Source organism: Ambystoma mexicanum, chromosome 6p, assembly GCF_040938575.1.
Source record: "Ambystoma mexicanum isolate Mex_15411 chromosome 6p, UKY_AmexF1_1, whole genome shotgun sequence".
NCBI lineage: Eukaryota > Metazoa > Chordata > Amphibia > Caudata > Ambystomatidae > Ambystoma > Ambystoma mexicanum.
This window is the reverse complement of record NC_090935.1, coordinates 324,944,901-324,967,468: the sequence shown is the minus strand read 5'-3', so window position 1 is coordinate 324,967,468 and position 22,568 is coordinate 324,944,901.

Genomic DNA, 22,568 nt, shown 5'->3' with positions numbered 1-22,568 from the left:
ACATAGGGCATCATTATGAAGTCGGCGGAAAGGGGTTAACGGCCCCGGTAAGGGTGCCGGTGCCGTTAACCCCTTACCGTCGCATTACGAGGTCCTTTAGCGGATCCCTCTAAGGGAGACTGGTTTTACCAGGCATCTTTAGTAGGAGCTGCTAAAGGACCAGGGAGCTAACCACGGGCCCGTTATTAACGGGCCCGTTGTTAGCTCCCACCCCATTCCCATTGAGCCCTATGGGGCTCAATGGGAATGGGGATGGGTAAATTGAATGAGGAATTACCGGTTCCTCCAAGGTTGGAATTGCCCGGTAGTCTTGCCTTGTGTGGAGGGGCCAAAAAGAGGAGTGCCCTTGCACAGACTGCTTTCTAACTCTATGGAGATGGAGTATCACAAGTTGCAATCATAAAGCTTGGTTCACTTAATGTACCTGTTGGCCTGAACAATTGTTTTTTAAAACACCTTATTCTGCCGTTTTTACAATATTTTCTTCCGTTTCCATACTTGCCAACCCTACAGATGTAGGCAGTAGGCTACTGCTTTTTAAGTGGTCCTACCGCCTACAGATTTGGGTGACAGATCCTACAGATTTTTCAGTGGCAGTTAATGTATGTGACTCTAAGGCACACTGCAGGAAAAAGCATGCAACACATTAGTCCGTCTGTACAGTTGGCTGGTAAGTGATTACTTTAATTGGGCTCAGACCAATCCACTGACCTGACAGCTACGTGACTCTGTCCTGCAAACACCAGTGAAGGCAAGTGGCATAGAGTAACACCATCACACAGCATCTGCATATAAGACTGAGGAGGGTATCAGTCTCCATGTTGTTCAGTTATTCATCTTGCACTGCAGGGATAAATATGTATTGCCCAGGCTGCTGCTACAGAGCAATGGCAAACGTTGCCTACCAGCTCTGTGTGATTACTGTAGAGAATGGTATGTTGTCTCGCGGCGGTCGCGCATACTCTCTTGTTATTCTTGGAACGAGAGTCGCGTGACTGCAGCGGACAGTTGGCGCTTTGAAACTAGAGTGGAGCCCGGCAGTGATGAGGGCACCGGCGAGCTCCGTAAAATAAAGAACTTACCGGCTTTCGCAGTGTGGCCTCCATTTCTTCAAGTGGCGACGAGGAGGGCACACGGAGCTCGCCGCGGAGCCTGGCGATGTCTCCCTCAGGACCGCAACATAGAACGCACCGTCCGTGGCATGGAGGGAAGGCCCTGTGACAGAAAAAGGCCTGCGAAGAGGTGGGGGCCTGCAGGGGGACTGTCTCCGCGGCGCCTCAGAGCGTGGCGCTGAAGGGGGACGTTCTCCCCGCCTTTACTCGAGCGAGCAGCCACATAAGGAAAAGCTGCTCCTCCTGGTGGGTGCTGCCCACTCCCCCTCTCGTTGGACAAGAAGGTGAGGAGCAGGGAGAGGGGGGGCTGGGGCACAGCTAGGGGGGAGGCACTGCTGAGAGTGAGCTCAGGGCCAACAAGAGGCCACCATAAGAAGGGAGTGTGCCTGAGGACATTGAAGCTACTGCAGCGGTGTGCCTCCCAGTGGACATTTAGGTCATTGCAGGGTTCACAGGGAGTGTGCCTCCCAGAGGACATTAAAGTCACTGCAGAGGTGGAAGGTGCTTCAAACAAGGCTGTGTTGCAGGAACATACATATATACAGTAAACCTGCACCATCTACACTTAAGAGTTGCTTAAGAGCATTTAAGCACATAAGGACTGACAAATACTAAGGAGATAAGGGGAAGAACAGTGAATAGGATTGGAGATATAAGCCAGTGCAGTAGTGCATGTGTGATATTTGGTGTAAATAGGACACCAGACACAAAAAGATGGCTGCAGCTAGTATGTCACCCCCGCCACCGTTCCTGTCAGAACCTGGTGCACCACCTATAAGGTGGGACAGGTGGAAGAAGTTGTTTGACACGTACCTGATTGCAATTGGAGGGGACAAGTTTGCAGCAGCGAGAAAAGAGGCGATCCTGCTGCACAATTTGGGAACCGAAGGCAGAAGTGTCTATGATGGATTACATGATCTTCCACAGCAAGGCCAGGGGGAGGTGGACCAATATTCCATGGCGGAAAGGAAGTTGGAAGTTCATTTTGAAGCCAAGAAAAACATAACATTTGAGAGACATAAGTTCTTCCAAAGGGTACAAGATCCACAGGAGCCGGTGGAAAACTTCATTGCGGCGTTGAGGTCTCTTAGTCATACGTGTGAATTTGGGCTACTCACTGACTCTCTCATAAGGGACCAATTAGTTCGTTGCACAAATAATATAAAGATACAAGAGAGGCTATTATCTAAAGATGCATCACTGGAGTCGGCCATAGACATGGCAAGAAGTATGGAACAGACCCATAAATATATGACCACTATGAAGGGAGACAAGTCGGAAGGAGAAGTGGCTGCGGTGAAGGGATTTCGTAAGGGAGTCTCCAACAAGGAAATCAAGTGCTACAAATGCGGTAGTAACCGTCATATTTCCACAAGCATGTTTTGTCCAGCCAGAAATATCTTGTGTCTAAAATGCACGAAGAAAGGGCATTTCGCGAGAGTTTGCCGTGAATCAGGGACAGTGCAGAGCATTGAAGCAGGTGGAAGAGTGTCTGAACAAGGAGAAGATCTGGAAATGGGAAGGAGCAACCAGACGAGGCATGTGCTGGAAGTAACAGAGGTCTCAAGCAAGGGAGGTGCGCCTACAGATGTATTCATGGTCAATGGAAGAGTGGTGACAATGAAGGTGGACAGTTGCTCACCATGAACATTGATGTCAAAAGCGACATTTCTGAGTTGTAGGCAAGGAGACGTGACACAATTGAAGAAGCACAACATAGAACCATATGCGTATGGAAACGTGAGAATTGAAATTGTAGGGATGTTCCAGGCTTCCATCAAATATAAAGGGAGGAGCTGTGAAGCAGAGGTGTATGTTACCCAAGAAGGTTCTTCACTCCTAGGATGGGGTGAACAGTGGAAGTTGGGAATTAGAATACAGGCGAACGCGGGGAGACCAGTTGATGTAGCTGAACTGAAGGACAGATGGGAAAAGGAGTATCCCATGGTGTTCCGTGAGGAGCTAGGGATGTTAAAGGGATTTCAACACGAGATTCAGCTCAAGGCAGGGGCCAGTCCGAAAGTGCACAGGGTGAGGCCGGTACCTCATGGGTTAAGTGAGAAACTCAAAGCAGAAGTGGAGTCGTTACTCCAAAGGGGAGTAATAGAGAAGAGTGAAAGCTTGGAATGGTTATCGCCGGTAGTAGTAGCGGCTAAGGCCAATGGAGATATTAGACTATGTGTGGATCTGCGAGATCTGAACAGGAACATCTTAGTGGATAGACATCCTCTACCGATAATAGGTGACAAGCTATCAGTACTGAACAATGCCATAGTGTTTTCTGTCATTGACCTTTCTCAAGCTTACCATCAGATTCCGCTGAAGGAGGATTGTCAACACTTGACGGCATTTATCACGGTGTTTGGTTCATTCAAATACTGTAGGATGCCATTTGGGCTTGCCTCGGCGGCAGCCGTATTCCAAAGGGTCATGGAGACGGTGTTGAGTGGAGTAAAGAACATTATTGTGTTCCAGGACGATGTGCTGATATATGCTAGTTCTACTGAAGAACATGATGAGGTGTTGAAACAAGTGTTGAACAGATTGAGTGAGGCAGGGTTGACGGTGAAGAGGAGCAAGTGTAAGATTGCGGTACACAGGGTGGAGTATCTGGGACATGAGATAGATGAGCAAGGGGTGAGGCCTAAGAAGAATTTGGTGGAAGCAGTGAAATGTGCACATGTGCCAAAATATAAAGAGCAGGTGAAATAATTTTTAGGTTTGGCCGAATATTATCATAGGTTTGTAAAGGATTTTGCCAAAGTGTCAATTCCCCTCAGAATGTTACTCAAGAAGGGAGTGAAGTTTGAATGGTCCGCTGAATGTGATGTGGCTTTTGAGTGTATTAAGCAAGCAGTTGGTGAGGCACCATCCATAGGTAGATTTGACCCTAAGGACAAGACTGTTTTGGTAGTAGATGCAAGCATGTTGGGACTGGGTGCGACATTGGTGCAGTACGACAGAGACATTACTGAGAGAGTGATAGCATTTGCGTCTAGGACGCTGAGAGGGGCAGAGAGCAAATATTAAGTTATTAAAAGAGAAACGTTGGCCATGGTTTGGGCAGTAAATCATTTTAAGTACTTTTTGTGGGGGAGGAGATGTATTGTCAGGTCGGACCACAAGCCCATGGTTCAGATGTTTGAGAGCGGGAGATGGGCCATGGGTTCTCCAAGAATAAGCAGGTGGGGTTTGGGACTCCAAAACTTTAATTTTGATGTGAGCTATTTGCCAGGGAAGCGTAATGTTGTGGCAGACTGCCTATCCAGACTGCCACTCAGGGGTGAACCTATGGAAGATAGAGAGATGGAGGAGGAGTCAGTAGTAGCAGAATTACAAGGTGCAGTTGGTAAGGAAGAATGGGCACAAGAAGAAAATTCTGATGAGGATCTCAAGCTAGTCAAATGTTGGACGGTGAGGGGGTGGCCAGAAAAAAAGGACTTGGATTGTAGATTCAATACTTGGTGGGAAGTGACAAATTAGTTAAACCTATGTGATGATAGGTTAAGGAGAGGGAGATGCATTGTTCCTCCTCATTGCCTTAGTTCGGTACTGGTTGAGCTGGCTCATCAGGGGCATCCTGGAGAAGCGGCTATGAAGAGGAAATTGAGGCAGAATTATTGGTGGCCGGGAATAGATAGGAGTGCGGAAAGGTATGTCAAGGATTGCATAATTTGCCAAACAAGTGACAAATGCAGAGTGGTGAGGGAGGCTCCGCTGATTCCAAATGTGATACCGGACCAGCCGTGGAGCAAGTTAGCGGTGGACATAATGGGTCCTGTAGCGGGTCTGGGAGAAGGCTTGAAGTTTGTGTTTGTTGTGGTGAATTTTCATTCCAAATGGTTTGAGTGGGAAGCTGTAAAGGAGGTCACAGCAAAGGAGTTGATTGGTTTCTTGGAAAAGGTGTTTCTTAAGGAAGGAGTACCTGTTGAAATCGTGTCTGATAATGGGGTGCAATTTGTGTCTGGGGCAATGAAAAAGTTTCTTGCGGGATACAGTATAAAACACACAAGAACTGCCTTGTATAATCCTAAAGCCAATGGACTTGTTGAAAGAATAAAGAGGTACATAAAAGGGGGCCTGCAGATAGCCATGAAATCGAGACAACCATGGCGGAAAGTATTAAGGATGCTGACATGGAATTATGTCACTACACCACATTCTGTGACAGGTGTATCTCCATTTGTTTCGATGAAAGGAAGGGAACCTGGGACAAGGCTTTGTCCAGGATGGCTGGGAATGGCCAAAGTGGTTAATGTTGATCGGAATCATATTATGAAACTCATTACATTGAGTCAGGAAAGAAATAACTGTTTGATGACAGGATGAGAGTGAAGGAACAAGAATGGAAGGTTGGGGAAAAAGTATATGTCACAAATCCAAGACTAGTGAACAAGTGTGTGGAAAGTAGATTCCTGGGTCCGAAGAAGATATGTGCAGTAAAAAGTAATGTGGTCATTTTGGAAGGGGGTGAAGTTTGGTCGAAAGGAAGGTTGGCGAGAGCGGGTGATGGGGAAAAGAGTAAATTTGAGGAAAGTTGCGAACTGTGGAGGAGGATAATCATAAATTGAATGAGGAGATGAAAGGAACGGTGCCTGATGAGAACAAGAAGAATACAGGTGGGAGAGTCAAAGAAGATTCTTCACATAGGGCTAGATCTAAGCCGGTGTGGATGAGGGATTATGAAACTTGACACTGATGTTACTCATGTCATGTGTAGGCTGTTCATTACTGTTTAACTTTCGATTCTGTCCAGTTCAGACAAATTTTCTGATTACTGATTTGTCGCTTTGTTAAGTTTTTTTCGTTACTGTTATGAGCATTATAAAAAATGTATTTGCTCTGTTTGAGGGGGAAGATGTGTAAAGAATGGTATGCTGTCTCGCGGTGGTCGCGCGTGCTCTCTTGTTATTCTTGGAACGAGAGCCGCGTGACCGCAGCGGACAGTTGGTGCTTGAAACGAGAGTTGAGCCCGTCAGTGATGAGGGCACCGGCGAGCTTCGTAAAATAAAGAATTTACCGGCTTTCGCAGTGTGGCCTCCATTTCTTCAATTACCTTCTGTGAAGTTAGGTAATTGAATTTGGTGTTAACTTACCGTTCAGAATGATACATTTTTAACATTTGAACATCTTTCCATGTTGTGCTGTTTGATGGGTTGTATATTTTAGAATGCTTCAGCGGTGCCAACAATGTATGTTTTGTATTTTACTGTGATGTCATTTTTTTCAAATTATTATTTTTGAAACTTGAAAATTCCTACATCTTTTTGGTCACAGAATGTTGGCAAGTATGCGTTTCTTCCCTGGGAATGTTGCATTCCAAACACTGTAGAACTCTGCATCGCCATTTTAATGACAGTTCATTGGCGGAAATAATTAACATTTATTTTATATGAATATATGTCGCTGAAAGTGACCTTTTTTAAAAATGAGTCGTCTAAATGATCACCACTTCTACATTCAACTGCTGCCAAGGTTGTCTGTGGTGGTGAATACTGCTCCAGGGCCTCCTCCTATTGGGTCAGGCTGCATCCCTCACACATCACCAAACAATGGCGCTGGAATGCCTGTGATTGGTGGGGTGTGGAAGGGCCTGGAATCAGTTACTCTGTAATTGGTCAGTTCACTGAACGTGCTCTTGTAAATTCCCGCTAAATTGATCTGCGCCCTTTTCGGTGGGAGGCTGCCTTTGAAGGCGGAAGACACTCCAGCTATTGTTGGATGAATGTGGCATCATAATGACTCTTACATTCTATGCTGTGCGTGATTTATTTCCACTGCATTTCATGTAAAGAGCATTATATGTGAACCATCTGCAGGAACACGTGCCGCGGCAATATCTCTTGCCTCCAAGACTGCAGGCTTTTTCTTTTTTTGTGTGCAAAAAATGAAACATCAAATAACAAAAGAAATGTGCTTTTATTTTTTTAAACGAGCATATGTCAGCACGGATCGCACGCCACTTGTCAGGCAGTATATGTTTCAGAATTTACTGCGCCGACATTTCCGTTATTGCAAAATTCATCTCGTAAAGGACAGGAAACATTAAAAAGCTATTCAAAAAAATTTCAATGCATAATCATATTTATTGTAAGGCTCTGTCCTGGGGTGTGGGGGATATTTCAATCAGTGCATTTTCAACCCTTGCTCGCTTAAAGAGACATGGAACTCAACGGGGTCCATCAGAGTGGCATGGGGAAACACTGGGGAATTGAGAGCGTCATGGGACAGAACTGGGGCAATGAGAGTGGCATGGGACAGAACTGGGGCAATGGCAGTGACATGGGACAGAACTGGGGCAATGAAAGTGACATGGGACAAAACAGGGGCACTGAGAGTGACATGGGACAGAACTGGGGCAATGGCAGTGACATGGGACAGAACTGGGGCAATGAAAGTGACATGGGACAGATCTGGGGCAAAGTCATTGACATGGGACAGAACAGGGGGAATGAAAGTGACATGGGAAAGAACTGGGGCAATGAAAGTGACATGGACAGAACTGGGGCAAAGTGGGGCAGAACTGGGGGAACGAAAGTGACATGAGGCAACTCTGTGGAAATGAGAGTGGAATGGGACAGAAATGGGGAAATTAGAGTGATATGGGACACAAATCGGGCAATGAAAGTGGTGTGGGACAGAACTGGGGCAATGTCAGTGGCATGGGACCGAACTGTGGCAATGAGAGTGGCATGGGACCGAACTGAGGCACTGGGGCAATGGGAGTGGCATGGGACTGAACTGGGGCAATGTCAGTGACATGTGAAATAACTGGGACAATGAAAGTGACATGGGACAAAACTGGGGCAAAGTCACTGACATGGGACAGAACAGGGGGAATGAAAGTGACATGGGGCAACTCTGTGGCAATGAGAGTGGCATGGGGCAGAAATGTGGAAATTAGAGCAGTATGGGACAGGACTGGGGCAATGAGAGTGGCATGGACAGAACTGGGGCAATGTCAGTGACATGGGACCGAACTGTGGCAATGAGAGTGGCATGGGACAGAACTGGGGCACTGGGGCAATGAGAGTGGCATGGGACTGAACTGGGCCAATGACAGTGATAGAACTCAGGCAAAGTCATTGACATGGGTTGGAACTGGGGCAATGAGAGTGACATGGGGCAGAACTGGGATGATGAAGGCAACACAGGGCTGAATTGGAGCATTGAGCACAACTGGGGATGTGAGAAGCAAAAATAGCAAAACTGGTGCAGTCAGAGAAAAATGAGGCAGAACTGGGACGGTGAGAGCGACATGGGCAGAACTGGGCCAGTGAAGAGAAAATGATAAATAAGTGGAAAAGTGAGAGTGATGTGAGGCACAAAAGGGAAGTGAGCGTGGCATAGGTCAGAACTTGGGCATTTCGAGAAAGATAGTGCAGCACTGGGCAGTGGGAGTGTCATGGAGCAGAATTGGGGCAGTGATTCGGTCATGGGGCAGAACTGGGCAGTGGGAGCAAAACAGGGCAGAACTGCAACAGTGTAAGCAACATGTGGCAGTGTTGGAGCAGTGAGACTAAATGGGACCAAACTGTGCAGTGAGAGGAAGAGAGAGCACACACAGGCAGTGAGAGGCACATGAAGGTCTTGGGCAGAGAGTGACATGGGCCAGAACCGTCTCGGTGAGAGCACAATGTGTCAGAATACAAGCAGTCATTGTGACATTCGGCAGAACCGGTGCAGTGAAAGCAACATGTTACAGAACTGAGGCAGTGGGAACAAAATAGGGACGAATAGGAGCAATGAGAGGGGCATGCAATGCTCTGATTACTTACCAGTAATATGTGTTTCTCTCAGTCTAACTCATCACCATCACAGTTCTTAATTCTGAGGCTAAAATCCCTCAACAGGAACCCTTTTTTACTCCCCACCCCTCCTTACCTGGAGGAATATTTCCTCTACTTACCCACAATCCTCTGTTATTTTCTTAAATTGGCTCATGGGACCTTTCACACCCACAGTCGGTGTGAAGAGATGTCAGTACTGTGACAAGGAAGAGTAGGACTAGGCGCAATGAAGATTACCGCTAAGTAATGCGCACCCATGCTGATATGTGTGGAAACGAAACCATGATACACCCACGCGATACTGAATGTTGCTGCTTTCCAGCAATACTTTATTACCAGTCGATACACCCTTGCCAGTCACTCATTTCAAACTGTGAGCGCCCGACCCCAAATTAACCATCCATGGGGTTGTCCACACAATCATTAGTGTTTAATAAACATATTTGGGTCTGTCCATGTGACGACAGACTTTTTGCACTGAAACGCCCTAAGCGTTTTACCATCAAGCTGACATGCCCCTGGTCGATCTACCCTGAACCTGCTCTGGCACCGGAACCCTGGATGCTTCATAAGCCATTAAGATAACCAGCTGAATCCATTGGCTAATAGTTACCACAGAGGCCTTCTTGCTGGCCCTTGCTTCCAAAAAATCATAACAAGACTCTCTGATCTTCTAAAGCGCTCAGTCCGACATATGTATTCCAAGACCGCCCGTTTTACATAGATGCAGTGCCAGGCTTCTTCCTCTGGAGTCGCGTTCTGAGAAAAAAGAGTGAGAACTACGTCTTTTGAGGTATGAAATTTTCGCACATAATTTTTGGAAGAAACCTAGTTTCACTTATCAGAACCAGTGCCTCTTGTTGCACCCTAAAAAAGGAAGTCTTCATAAAATGGCACCGCAAAGTACCGGACAAGTACTGTTTGCTGAGTTTGGCTGGGATTGACCGCGGAGCAGCGCCTCAGAAAAGACTGTGGCAGCGTGAAGGCTGCGTGAAGACTATCCGTCTGGGGGACGTCTGATGCTGTGACACCGTTTTTGTGCCTGACCTGGACTTAAACGAAGGAGGGTACTTCCAGATTGGAAGCTCCGCCACGTGAGTGTGCAACGCCCCTTCCTGGGTGTTTATATTTCCATCACCCAGCGCACCACGCGCGCACCGCAAAGTACCGGACAAGTAATGTTTGCTGAGTTTGGTTGGGATTGACCATGGAGCAGCGCCTCTGAAAAGCCTGACCGTCTGGAGGACGTCTGATGCCGTGACACCGTTTTTGTGCCTGACCTGGACTTAAACGAAGGAGGTGACTTTGTTTAATTAACTTCCCGTTAACAATCATTGAGTGCCCCGAAGCCCTTTTCGCCCCTGAGTTAGTGGTGGATAGTAATCATTGTGTGCCCATACTGTAACGGTGTGCCCAACACTTGATCAGTGTGCCCAACTCCCCGTTTCATCTGCTGTTTGAGGAGGACATTCATACAGTTGGAGGACTGTATTTGTATTGTTAGGTGGATTATCAGACCGCTGAACTTTAATCACGCTGTTGTGCATTTTTGTTTAGGGTACTTCCGGATTGGAAGCTCCGCCTCGTGAGTGTGCAACGCCCCTTCCTGGGTGTTTATATTGCCATCACCCAGCGCACCACGCGCGCACCGCAAAGTACCGGACAAGTACTGTTTGCTGAGTTTGGCTGGGATTGACCGTGGAGCAGTGCCTCTGAAAAGCCTGAGGCAGCGTGAAGGCTGCGTGAAGACTGTCCGTCTGGAGGACGTCTGATGCTGTGACACTGTTTTTGTGCCTGACCTGGACTTAAACGAAGGAGGTGACTTTGTTTAATTAACTTCCCGCTAACAATCATTGAGTGCCCCGAAGCCCTTTTCACCCCTGAGTTAGTGGTAGATAGTAATCATTGTGTGCCCATACTGTATCAGTTTGCCCAACACTTGATCAATGTGCCCAACTCCCCATTTCATCTGCTGTTTGAGGAGGACATTCATACAGTTGGAGGACTGTATTTGTATTGTTACGTGGATTAGCAGACCGCTGAACTTTAATCACGCTGTTGTGCATTTTTGTTTAGGGTACTTCTGGATTGGAAGCTCCGCCTCGTGAGTGTGCAACGCCCCTTCCTGGGTGTTTATATTGCCATCACCCAGCACACCGTGCACGCACCGGACAAGTACTGTTTGCTGTTCATGGTGAGCTGTGGATGGTTTCTCTTTTCTGAGGATTTAGCTTGTGCTGGGGCAATATATTTTGCTTGAGATTCTTTCATGTTTTGGGTACTGAGACGGATGAAATAATCCTTGTCTGCTATAGCTGCTCCTCAAAGTACTGTAGTTTGGAGTAATCAACCTCTCTGTTTAGTATATATCGCTGGGGCTTTTTTGATTCTTCTGTCTTTGCCTTGGGGAATTAACCTTGGGGTTGTGTGTTCAATCCCGTACATTTAAATTCCCATATCATGGGCAAAGTAAAATCTGCTGCCATACGGAAAGATCATAGAGCTGATTTTTTTAATGCTGTCAGCACTCGTAGGGCGAGCCTGGCACTTGCGGTGGCCCTGCCCCTTCCGGCACCTTGTGTGGACGAGGAGGAGCTGCTTCAGTGTGCGCAGGATTGTTCTGTTGAGATGAGGAATTCAGAGGTTATTCTGGACCCCTCTCAACCTATGTTTGGTGATTTTGAGAATGATGACAATCATAATGAATTGCAGCAAGTGGCCAATGTAGTGGATCTGGATGTTTTTGATTCGGGTACTCCAGCGATCTTTATCCCCGATGACACTTGTGTAGATCCAGTATATGATATCCAGTCGGAGGGTGTAAATGAGTTTCCATCAGGTGACGAAATGTCAACGATCTTAGGCATTTTCAATAGCGCTATTTTGGTGGAATTTAGAAAACAAAGTGACTTCTTGGTCACAATTGTAAAAACTATTGACAATATTCCAAAATTGATAACGGATTTGTTGTGCCTATTTTTAAAATCTCAGAGGATCTGCCTAAAAATGTATCGGATATACTGGTGCCCATATTAAGGATGGTATGGCAACCGTGGCCGGAATAGGGATGAAACAGATGGAGGTCTCGGCCCTACCAAAGGATATATCTGGTAAAAAAAAGTGGATGTGCAAATGTTTTCGGATATTGTAACCAAGACAGGGCAAAAGGGTAAAGAGGTACTGGATGAGATTAAGGCGACTAATCCATCAGAGGTTAATGGTACGACTGAAGGTGCCTCCATGTGCATCCCTCAATCCAGAGCTGCAAAAAAAAATGCCAAAAAAATAATAAAGCTAAAAAAGCTGATTTGAAAAATAAATCCTGAAGAAAATTTATGAGAGATTTGGATAGGAAATACAAGGCCCACAAATACCAATGATCCTAATAAACCAGCGACTGATAGCATTATCAAGGGTCAAGCAACAACCAAACACACATTCAGTGAAATTGTTGGGTCCGACAAGACATGGATAAGACCGATTATACAATCTGTAAATAAGGGCTTATACCATAAGGATCCTTTTGCTTGTAATATTTTGCCTTTTACCAATGTTACAATGGTGAAAGGCCCCTGTAGAAAAGCGGATGCGATGGGTCCGCCACAGGCTGATAACAATGTAGTGGATAATTTTAATAACAGTGTAACTAATACACATAGGAAAGTGGATGATATCTTGAGAAATGTGCAGGATCTTATGAACGAAAATAAACTGCTGAAAGAGAAGAGTAGAGGGATCATCCAGAATAATAACAGTGGGGGCCCCAATGGAGTGGGAACCGATGTATACACCGAGATCCCTAAGGTTTGGTTGACTGAGGAAGAGATTATACATACTGAATCTACTGATCTGAGTAAAAATCTAAGGGAGAAAGAACAAGGTCAAATTGATGAATTGCTGAGAAAAGTGCAAGATATCTTGCAAGAAAATAAAACTCTGAAGAACAAAGAGCTACCCGGTGATAGACTGAATAATAGAGATGTACAATGCGATGAAGAAAGGAATGAACGTGACTATCACTCCTTTATAAGGGGGGAGGAGATGTTGTGTAATGAAAAAGAAATGCATGATATTAAATATGAACAAGACCTCAGACCGCCGGCTTTCGCCAATTTGCCGGGCCTGATATTGTGTTCTTTATTTAAGGATGAGAGAAATCCACCGCTAAATAGACCATATATTTTATCTTTATTTGCGGTGATTCCCGAACTGAACCTTATCACATCAGCTGATATTCACTTAGTGGATTTTATACATAAGGAACGGTTGGATTTTGTAAGACTTGTTATTCCATCTCCTTTGGTCCATTCTATGTTACTGAAGGAGGCAGATGCACTCCAATGTATGGGGTTTGATCTCTTCCCCTTTAAAGATCAGACGACCTCTATGCATGTTTTAGATAGAGGTGGGTTGAAAGCCAAAGGTATCTATGAAAAATCATCATCCGACCAACTCCAGAGCAGATATGATATGATGATATGATAAGGCATTTGTAACGCGCCTATACACAAGTGTTTCAAGGCGCGACGAGGCAGGGAGGGGGGAACAAGGGGAAGACAGACAACGATCCTACTAGGCCAGGTGTCATTCAGATCGTGCAAGTGCAGGGGGAGGGGGAGGGGAGAGGTGCATGGGGAAGGGGAGGGGGGAAGTGCAGTACAAGGTAAGTAGAATAAATAAATAAAAGGGCCAGCTGGTGGCAAGTACAAGGTAAGTGCAGAACAAGTGCTGGGAAGGGGGGGCTGTAGGGATACAGAGACAGTCCCGCAGTGCAGGGGTTGCCAGGGAGGCAGTGCAAGTGGAGAGTGGCTGGGCCCAGGACCGAGGTCGGTGAGAGTGGCCCAGTTGCAGATTCAGTGCAGTTTCAGCGAAGAATTAGCAGGGGAGAGGGAGAGAGAAAGCAGAAGCAAAGAGGAAGGTTTTGAGGTGCTTCCGGAACCGGAGATGGTTCTCCTCAAGTTTCAGGGGGGCAGGAAGGCTGTTCCAGAGGGAGGCCCCTGCCGCGGAGAGAGATCTACCCCCAGCTCGTTGCTTCGAGAAGCGGCTGACCCTGAGGGAGTTGGAGACAGATGAGCGAAGAGCTCGGGAAGGAAGATATTTAGGAAGAGAGAGTTGAAGGTATTTAGGCCCCAGGCCCCAGAAGGCCTTGTGGACAATGCAGAGGGTTTTGAACTTTATCCTCGCAGCCACTGGGAGCCAGTGTAGAGATTTCAGTCCTGGAGAGATACGGTCCCTGGGCTTGAGGCCAAGGACAAGTCTTGCAGTTCTGTTCTGGATGAGTTGCAGAGGGCGGAGTGTGGAGACAGGCAGATTAAGATAGAGGCTGTTACAGTAGTCCAGTTTTGAGAGAACCAGGGCTCGGGAGACAGCGAGCTTCTGGGGGAAGGAGAGGAAGGGAAGAATACCTCTGAGGAGGTGCAGCTGGTAGTGTGACTTCTTAGAGACGTCAGATATATGAGGAGAGAAGGAGAGTGTGGAGTGGAAGATAACCCTGAGGTTTTTCGCCTTGCAGGTAGGAGCAGGAAGAGGGCCAAGAGAGGCCGGCCAGAGAGCTGCAGGGAAGGAGGGAGTGGGTGTGCCGATGAGCAGAATCTCAGTCTTACTGGGTGACATGATGATTGGTCTGACAAACAGGAATGGAGATGGTTGGCTCTATCCTTACGTGACGCAATTAGTAACTTAAAGGAGCTAGGTAAACCGGAATAGCAAGAAGCCACAGCTTGAAATTGACCTGCTGGAACTCTCGCAGTAATTTCATTCTTTTTAACAATGAGACTCTTATGAAAGGCTTACAGTCATTTGATTTAATACTCCTACAGGAAACATGGTTGACTTCGCACGTGGGTTGGGAAGGTTTTGTGGTGGAAGATCTATGTGCAACAAAGGGTCTGAGGGGCAGACCTAAGGGTGGTATGCTCACGGGCTTTAAAGAATCCTCAGGTTTGATAAAAAAAGGAACTTGGAAGCACGGACAATCGTTCCTTTCAACGGGTTTTCTGGTTGCTAAAATGGTTAACGCCTTCCCCCTATTGGTGATCAATGTATATTGGAACGCAAATTAATTTTCTGATAAACTGTTGGAAACAGAGCTTATTGCCTTAGGCAATCACATTGATATGTGGTCCACTGAGAACAAAGAGGGTCAAATAATCATAGCTGGTGATTTAAATGCATACTGTAGAATGGATAGGCTGTCAGGAGAAGTTCTGTACCTGAACAGGGTGTCATGTACTAATGGCAGTCAGAAACTCAGAGGTTTCCTGTGGCTAAGTTTTGCCAAATTGTGGGGGCTTGAAATGATCCCAAATGACCACTATACATGGAATGCGAGGGGCTGCTCGTCTATTATAGACTACATTTTCATAACTGCAAAATTAAGCCATTCTATGGCTAAATTTGAAGTGAAGGACGTATGTGTGAGTGATCACTCCATGCTGATGGTTGAATTTGATTCTGAAGTTCTACTGAGGGCCAAAAAGGTCTATAATAAGGGTTTATCACTTAATACCTCTAAGAATAGGATCAAATGGTCCGTTAACTGAACAAATAAATTCACTACTACATTGATCTCTGAATATGAAACAACTAAGCTGGAACAGCGATAGCTTATGTTTTCTGTGAAAGAATTTGACAGTACCATAAGATCTAAAATCCAGGGTTTTTTCGACCAGAGGCCACGTAGGCTGTGTCATACTACATACCATAAACATTCTATGGATCATGAGGTTTTTGAGAAAAAAAGGTTGCTCAATAGGGAGATCCACAAAATGCGGAAGCTGGTCATCTTTGATCCTGTAATTATGGGTACAATAAAACATCTAAAGCAATCATATAAGAACTGGTTGTTCAGCCATCGATGTATTACTGCACAGCTTGATGGGGAACGAATGCTGGGAGCAATGAGGGGGGTTTCATCCTCTAACTTTTGGCAACTGATTAATAATGTTGATTCATCTCAAGATTTATCAATGGTAAATCCCATTCCAGAATCTATTTGGGCAGGTCATTTCGCCAAGCTATATAGGGCAAGTGACAAGTGCTATCTACATAAGGGTGATACCTCTCTGTTATGGACCTTGGGATGTGAGACAGAAATAATAAAAAGCCTGATAATTAAATCCAAAAATACTGGGGCCCGTGGTCTAAACAATCTTACTAATAAGGTACTAAAATCGAATCCTGTTTTGTGGGCAAAGAATTTGTGTATACTCTTTAGAGATGTATGTTTGACCAAAATGATTCCCCAATCATGGAGTGTTTCTGTAGTGATCCCGGTGTACAAAAATGGTTCTAGACTTCTGCCCGGTAGCTATCGCCCAATAGCGATCGCAGATTCCGACTCTAAAATCTTTGCCTCCCTGGTACTGATAGATGTTCAGAGATGGATTGATAATAACCAAATTCTTAGTATGAACCAAGGGGGATTTAAAAAAAACTGTGGCACAGACTGCGGGGGCCTGGTCCTGAGATGCTTGCAAAGTAAAGCTTGGGGCAAGGGGATGAGACCAACCTTTGTAGCATCAATGGACCTTAGTAAGGCGTTTGATCTTGTGGACAGGCCAACTTTGTGGAACAAACTAAAATCATTAGAAATACCTCAACATCTGTTGGACATCATGATAGCGCTCTATACAGACACTAAGTTAGTGGTACGAATGAATTCTGTTGGGGACCTTTCTTCTCAGTTGGATACCAATAATGATCTACGTCAAGGCTGTATGTTGGCCCCAACCATCTTTAATCTTTATGTCAGTGGAGCCCATGCTGCCTTTCTCAATGGGGGTTTGGTATCACCAAAACTCAATGGGAGGGCCATTCTGTGGCTGGCATACGCAGATGATTTTTTGCTATTAGATAATACCAAAGTGGGCATTCAACGCTTCATAAAGACCTTTGAATTGTTTATAAGTAATCTGCATTTAAAAATTAACCCATCTAAAACAATCATAATCTGCATGGGTAGCCACAAATAGAAATATGAGTCCTTCACATGGTTTTGTGAGAGTAAACACATTAAGGCCCAGAAAGCTTTCAAATATCTGGGATACTGCTTTACTGGTGCTGAATCTGTGCCCTGTTTAAAAACCAACTCAGGGCCAAAGCCGAAGTGGAGCTAAGGCACATGCGATTGTTGGAATGAAAATTTGGTGGTTTTACGATGCAACCCATTCGGGAGTTCTACTTAAGAAAAGTGGTACCTAGGATCACTTATGGCTTGGAACTCTTCCCCACAAATATCGCAGATTTTCTGAAAACCATAGAAGGAATTATATGGAAGGGGCTACTATTCTTCCTACCTAAAAGTATTCCAATGGAGGTACTCAGGTATGAGTTGGGCTTTCAGTCTCTCCATTCGGTGGTTGCAATTAGGAGGCTTTTGCTGTGGAGAAAATGTAAGATGTCGGGGACTAAAAATGTTTATGCGGAAGCAGGAATGGATTCAGCATGTCCGTTTATGATCTCCATAAATAAGGAAGTCGAAATGACATTGCCAGAAACTGGTATAGCTAAATGCACTCTACCGAATAAGCCAAAAAAATGCAAAATGATTATAAGTGGAATGGATTGGTCTTTAACAAAGAGTAAAGTCTTTGATTCGAAGCTTTATAACCAAGTCCACTCATTTTGGAAATTTTTACCAGGCATGGAAAAGTATCTATTAAAATATCCATCGAGGATTTTTAGAAATTCTTTTATGAGATTTAGATTGAACGTCATACCTACTCATTATATACTAAACATAAGAAATCCATCAGACGAAAAGAAATGGTGTAGATTCTGTAACCAGTTTGAAATTGATGAAACCTTACATCATGTATTGTTAAGTTGTCCCATGCTGATCAATCAGAGATCAGAATATTTTGTTGATTTATTCGATTCAAGACTATGTGTGGACAGTAATTATGTCTGGTATAGAATGAGAAACGGATATTCATCTACCTTGATTATTCGCCTAATTACTTTTTTAAAAACAGTGTGTGAACTCAGTTAGTTAGGCTCTTGTTCATTGATGAATTCAGAATTGTGGTGTGTTGTGGCTGTGATATTTTCATAGTTGTATTTTCTGTTGGTTTTCTTTTTTTTTCTCCGTTTGTTTATGCTTGTATTTTAGATTATACCAATGTGTTTTTCTAGTTCAAAGCTTTGTTTATAACTGGATTCTGAAATTGTTGTTTCTGCATCATGATATTTATACACTTGAATTTTTCTTTTCTTTTTTTTTGTCTTCTGTTTTTAATGTCTTTTAAAAACATAACGTTTTGTTTTCGTTAGAACAAAAATGTTTTATACTTGGAAATTGTAATACTGTTCTGTTTTAAACGTCTGATTGAATATTTTGTTAAGGTTTATGATAAACCATGAACAAATAAATAAATAAATAAATAAATAAATAAATGGCCCCTTCTCTCCCCAGTCTATGGGCTAAGGCGATGGCAAGCAGAAACGCTGTCTTCAATGTAAAGAATTTAGTGCCAATGCATTCAATCAACTTAAAGGGAGGACCCTGAAGGAATCCAAGCACTGGAGGCATATCCCAAGAAGGTGTGCCTTAGTATGGCAGAGTTCTGGAGAAGGTCAGCCTCTTCAGGAACCTGCTCTTCGGAACCTCCCGTTCACTTTTCCCCTCTGGCCTACCTGTTAGTGCACACTGGGGTCTAAGGGAAGCTCCAACGAACAGCCTGTGGAACCCATCCTAGAGAAATTGTAGAATAGCTGCTATAGTGCATTGGGAGGAATATTAGTCCACTCACACCAACCAAAAAAATCTCCCAATGCTTTTCAGAGGTCTTCAGGAAAGCCAGACGCTTGAAGTGAAGAATTGTCTCTGCCACCTGCTCTGACAATCCTAAGGCCAACAATCGACCCCTCTCTCATTTCCCAGAGACCTGACCAGCTTGCAAAGGGCAGGACCACTTCAGAATCCATACCACCGAGACTCTGAATATATAGTAGGCTGGGAAATTATCCCCTTCTTGGCCAATAGGGAAACATCAGAATCCCCTGGGATCTGCCCTCTGTGATTTTACTGACGATTCTGGAAATCCTAGGGAACAGGATGAGCCATACAACAACTCCCTAGGCCATTCCAGGGTCATGGCATCCACCCCCCACCCCCAGACCTCACCTTTCTGCAAACCTGAGCAGTAAAGGTCAATTTATGCTGATACCGGGTAGGCAAACATGTCTATCTTGAGTTTCCAGAATCTTTGGCACTTTTCCAAAAGGTTCTCCTTAATAGGGAGTAGTCCTGGGAACCTGGGAAGACTGCTCAGTCTGTCTCAACATTCTCCAGCTCCCGAAAATGAACTGCCTACAAGTATCACAGTTGTTTCTCTGCCCAGGTCCCCATCTCCCAGGTTAGAGAATTCAGGGCTCTCAATCCTGGTCCTGCCTGTCGATTAATATAGGCCACGGCCATGGAATATTTTTTCTTTACTAGAACTGCATGGCCATTCACCTCCCGAGAGAACTCCCTCAGCGCTCTGCCAAAAGCTGCCAGCTCTCTCTGGCTGGAGAACCTGTCAAGAGACCCTATTACCAAGGTGGCACCCGACCCAGACTATTGGTGTTCATGGTAAGTATTATCTTTAAGAGATTTCAGACTAATCCCTTTCCTCAGATTGCCAATGTGAAACCACCATCTCAGATTTATTTTTAAACCCTGTTAGAGGAGTCAGTGCCTTGTAGTTCTAGGACACTGGAAGCCGGAGAATGAGGTGATGTACACCAGGGGCGAGGTGAAGCCGTGTTCAGGGAACTAGGAATACACCAGAGCCATGTGACCCTGAATACGTAGGATTCCCTTTGCAGACACTCAATTCTTTGCCAGACCTTTGTCAATACTGACTGTGGGCATGCAGCCTGCAGACTGTGGGAGAAAGACATTCTCTTGTCTGGTACAAAGCTGATCCCCTATAAATGATAAGTTCTGGATGGACCTAGCTGAGTCTTCTGCCAGTTCAGGAGAAACCACCACTCCTGTAAAGCCTCACACACAATCTGAAGGTGAGTCTGTGTAGTCTACATTTGGGCTGCTTTTAGTACCCAATCAGCCAAGAAGGAAAATATCTGGATCCCTTCCAGATGGAAATGAATGAGTAGCGGGGCTACCCACTTTTTAAAGTTCTGGGTGCAGCTTTCAAACCAAAATGCGGCACATGGAACTAATAATGCCTTCTCCCAGCTGCACATCTGTGGAAATTCTGCTAGCTTGGCCTGGTGGCCACATACTAATAAGCATCCTGTAGGTCTATGGATGCAAGCCAGTTCCCTTTTGTCACCAGAGATATAATGTTCTGCAAGTTTTACATTTGGAACATCACCACTTTGACAAACATAGTCAGGGTTTTAGGCCCAAAATCAACCTGAACTTTCCCGATAACTTCGTAACTCTGAAACCTATGGAATAGAACCCCTGGCCTAGTGCTGCGGGGGAAAGTTATCAATGGATTTATTTTCCAGAAGGTCCAGGATAGCTTTTCTCATGGCTGCCTTCTTTATCTTGCCTCTTAACATAGAAGTCATGATCATGTTTGATTGTACTGGAAGGGTTAGAAACTCTATTGAGACCCCCATCAGGCAGTCTGACTTGCTTTAGCATTGGCACTTCTCCTGCTTTCAGAAAAGAAACTGGAGTATTCCACCCACCCCCCCCACTCTAGTTGTCAGGACCTCTGATCTTTGGCGAGGGACTTTGGTCTTCCTTGCCTGGGCCGGAATCTCTGTGCCCTACGGATGCTCCTGGTCTGGCCACCGGTTGCTTAGGTATGGTTCCTGGACCCTTAAGGCTCGTGCATGTAAGGAAGTGGCAGAGATCCCCTTTTTTCTTAACTTGTCCACACGGCTATCAGACCAAAAGGCTTTATTGACCGTATCTTTTAAAGAGTCCCTGAACACATTACTCCCCTTGAAGGCAATTTTCAGGGCCATGGCCTTTTGTGTCCTCTTTGTTTTACAGTCTCTGAAATGTACATGTCATCTTGATGAAATGCCTGCCCCCATATCAATGGGTGTACCTCTGGCACCACTATAATACAGGTCAGAAAGGAGCTGCACTTGCTTCTGTATGTCCGCCAATATGAGTGTGCACTCTGATCCCTCCTGCATGGCCCTGCAGAGCTTCTTAAAGCAAGATAGTACCATCCCAACTGTGTGGGAACCATAAACATTGGCCCTGAGGGCCAAATGAGCACCTGTATGGGCCCTCTTCAGGGGCACATTTGCCTTCATGTCCATAAAATCCATCACAGATGGGTTCTTGGCAGCATAGAAGATATGTCCCCAAGACTGGCTAGTAGATCATCAACCTCAACTACATCTGGGAAAAAGGGCTCTGATAACTAGACCAGAAACCGTGACATTAAAATGTGATCAAGGTTTCTCCACTCCTTCATGATCTTGCCTTTAATGTCCGAAATTGTAGGACTGCCCATCTTAAGAGTTTGCTTGTATTGGCAGATTGTTAGAACTGTTGGACCATCAGAAGCTGTGGGTTCTGAAAATGTGGGTTATCCCAAACCGGGCCTGCACTACCTCCACTACCTCTCTATCCAAGTATTTTCATTTGGCATTCTCTTTGTGACCTGAGGCAGAGGACACCCCAGAGAAAGTGGGGTCATCAGAAGAGGATGATGTTCGAGATAAAGAACTAGCAAGGCCCCTCCCTTCTTTTTCTTCTTGCTCTTATGTTCCCGAATGGCCTACTTTATGATGTGCTTTATTTTCCTCTTTTGTGATTAATGGAGGACTCTGATATAGAATCCTCCAGAGGTTTTCTCTATTCTCCCCTTGTCCCTATCTTGCAGTCTAGTCACAAAAAGCCCCAGGAAGAGAAGCAAAGAAGAGACTCATGCGGAATCGTTAAATGCTCTGCCCCAACTCAAAACACAGTTCCCAGTGCAGAAGATACTGCAACCTGGGATGCTAGTAACCATCTAGGTTGCTTCTTCTCCCTTCAGTTAAGTGATCATGCCTCAGCACACATATCATGTTGGCCCTGCTGAAGCTTGCCACCAGCTCCCAGGCACGGATAGGTTACAAGGGCTACACACCCTCATAGCCGGGCTTCCTCTCTTTACCTTCTCCCCCGGATGTGGATGGACATCTGCCACAACATTGATACCTGGCACTCAGGAGCTCAATGTCTGGTGCCCTTCGCTCCATCAGACCCCCACGCCTCACAGAGGGCCTGACAGCTCATTGTTGAATCAGTGGTAAGAAACACTCAGTTGGACCCACTCACTTCTCAGGGAGTGCAAAGGCCTGCCTCTCTTTCCTCTCTCACATGCCCCACTAAAGGAGGATCCACGGAAGACTCAGATCGTTGCTCCCCAGAGCCCAATTCCAGCAAAATCAGAATGTTGGAACCTGTCAGCAGGATAGGAACATTTTTACCAGAGGATTGTGGGAAAGTATAGGTAATTACCACTAGGCAAGTGGAGTTTAAAAAAAGGTTCTTGTAAGGGAGGCGGCACCTCAAAGGTAAGTACTGGGACAAGAAGGAGGGACGTGTAATGTAATTTTTAAATAAGTCTTGTATTGTGCACCTCTGCCTTTTTTGGCGGCCTTGTTGCACGTGGCTCTGCAAGAGCAGAAGTGAGGGCAGATAGTGGTTGGTGGGGCAGGCAGGGTGACATCTGACATGTTTATGATTGCAGGCTGAAAG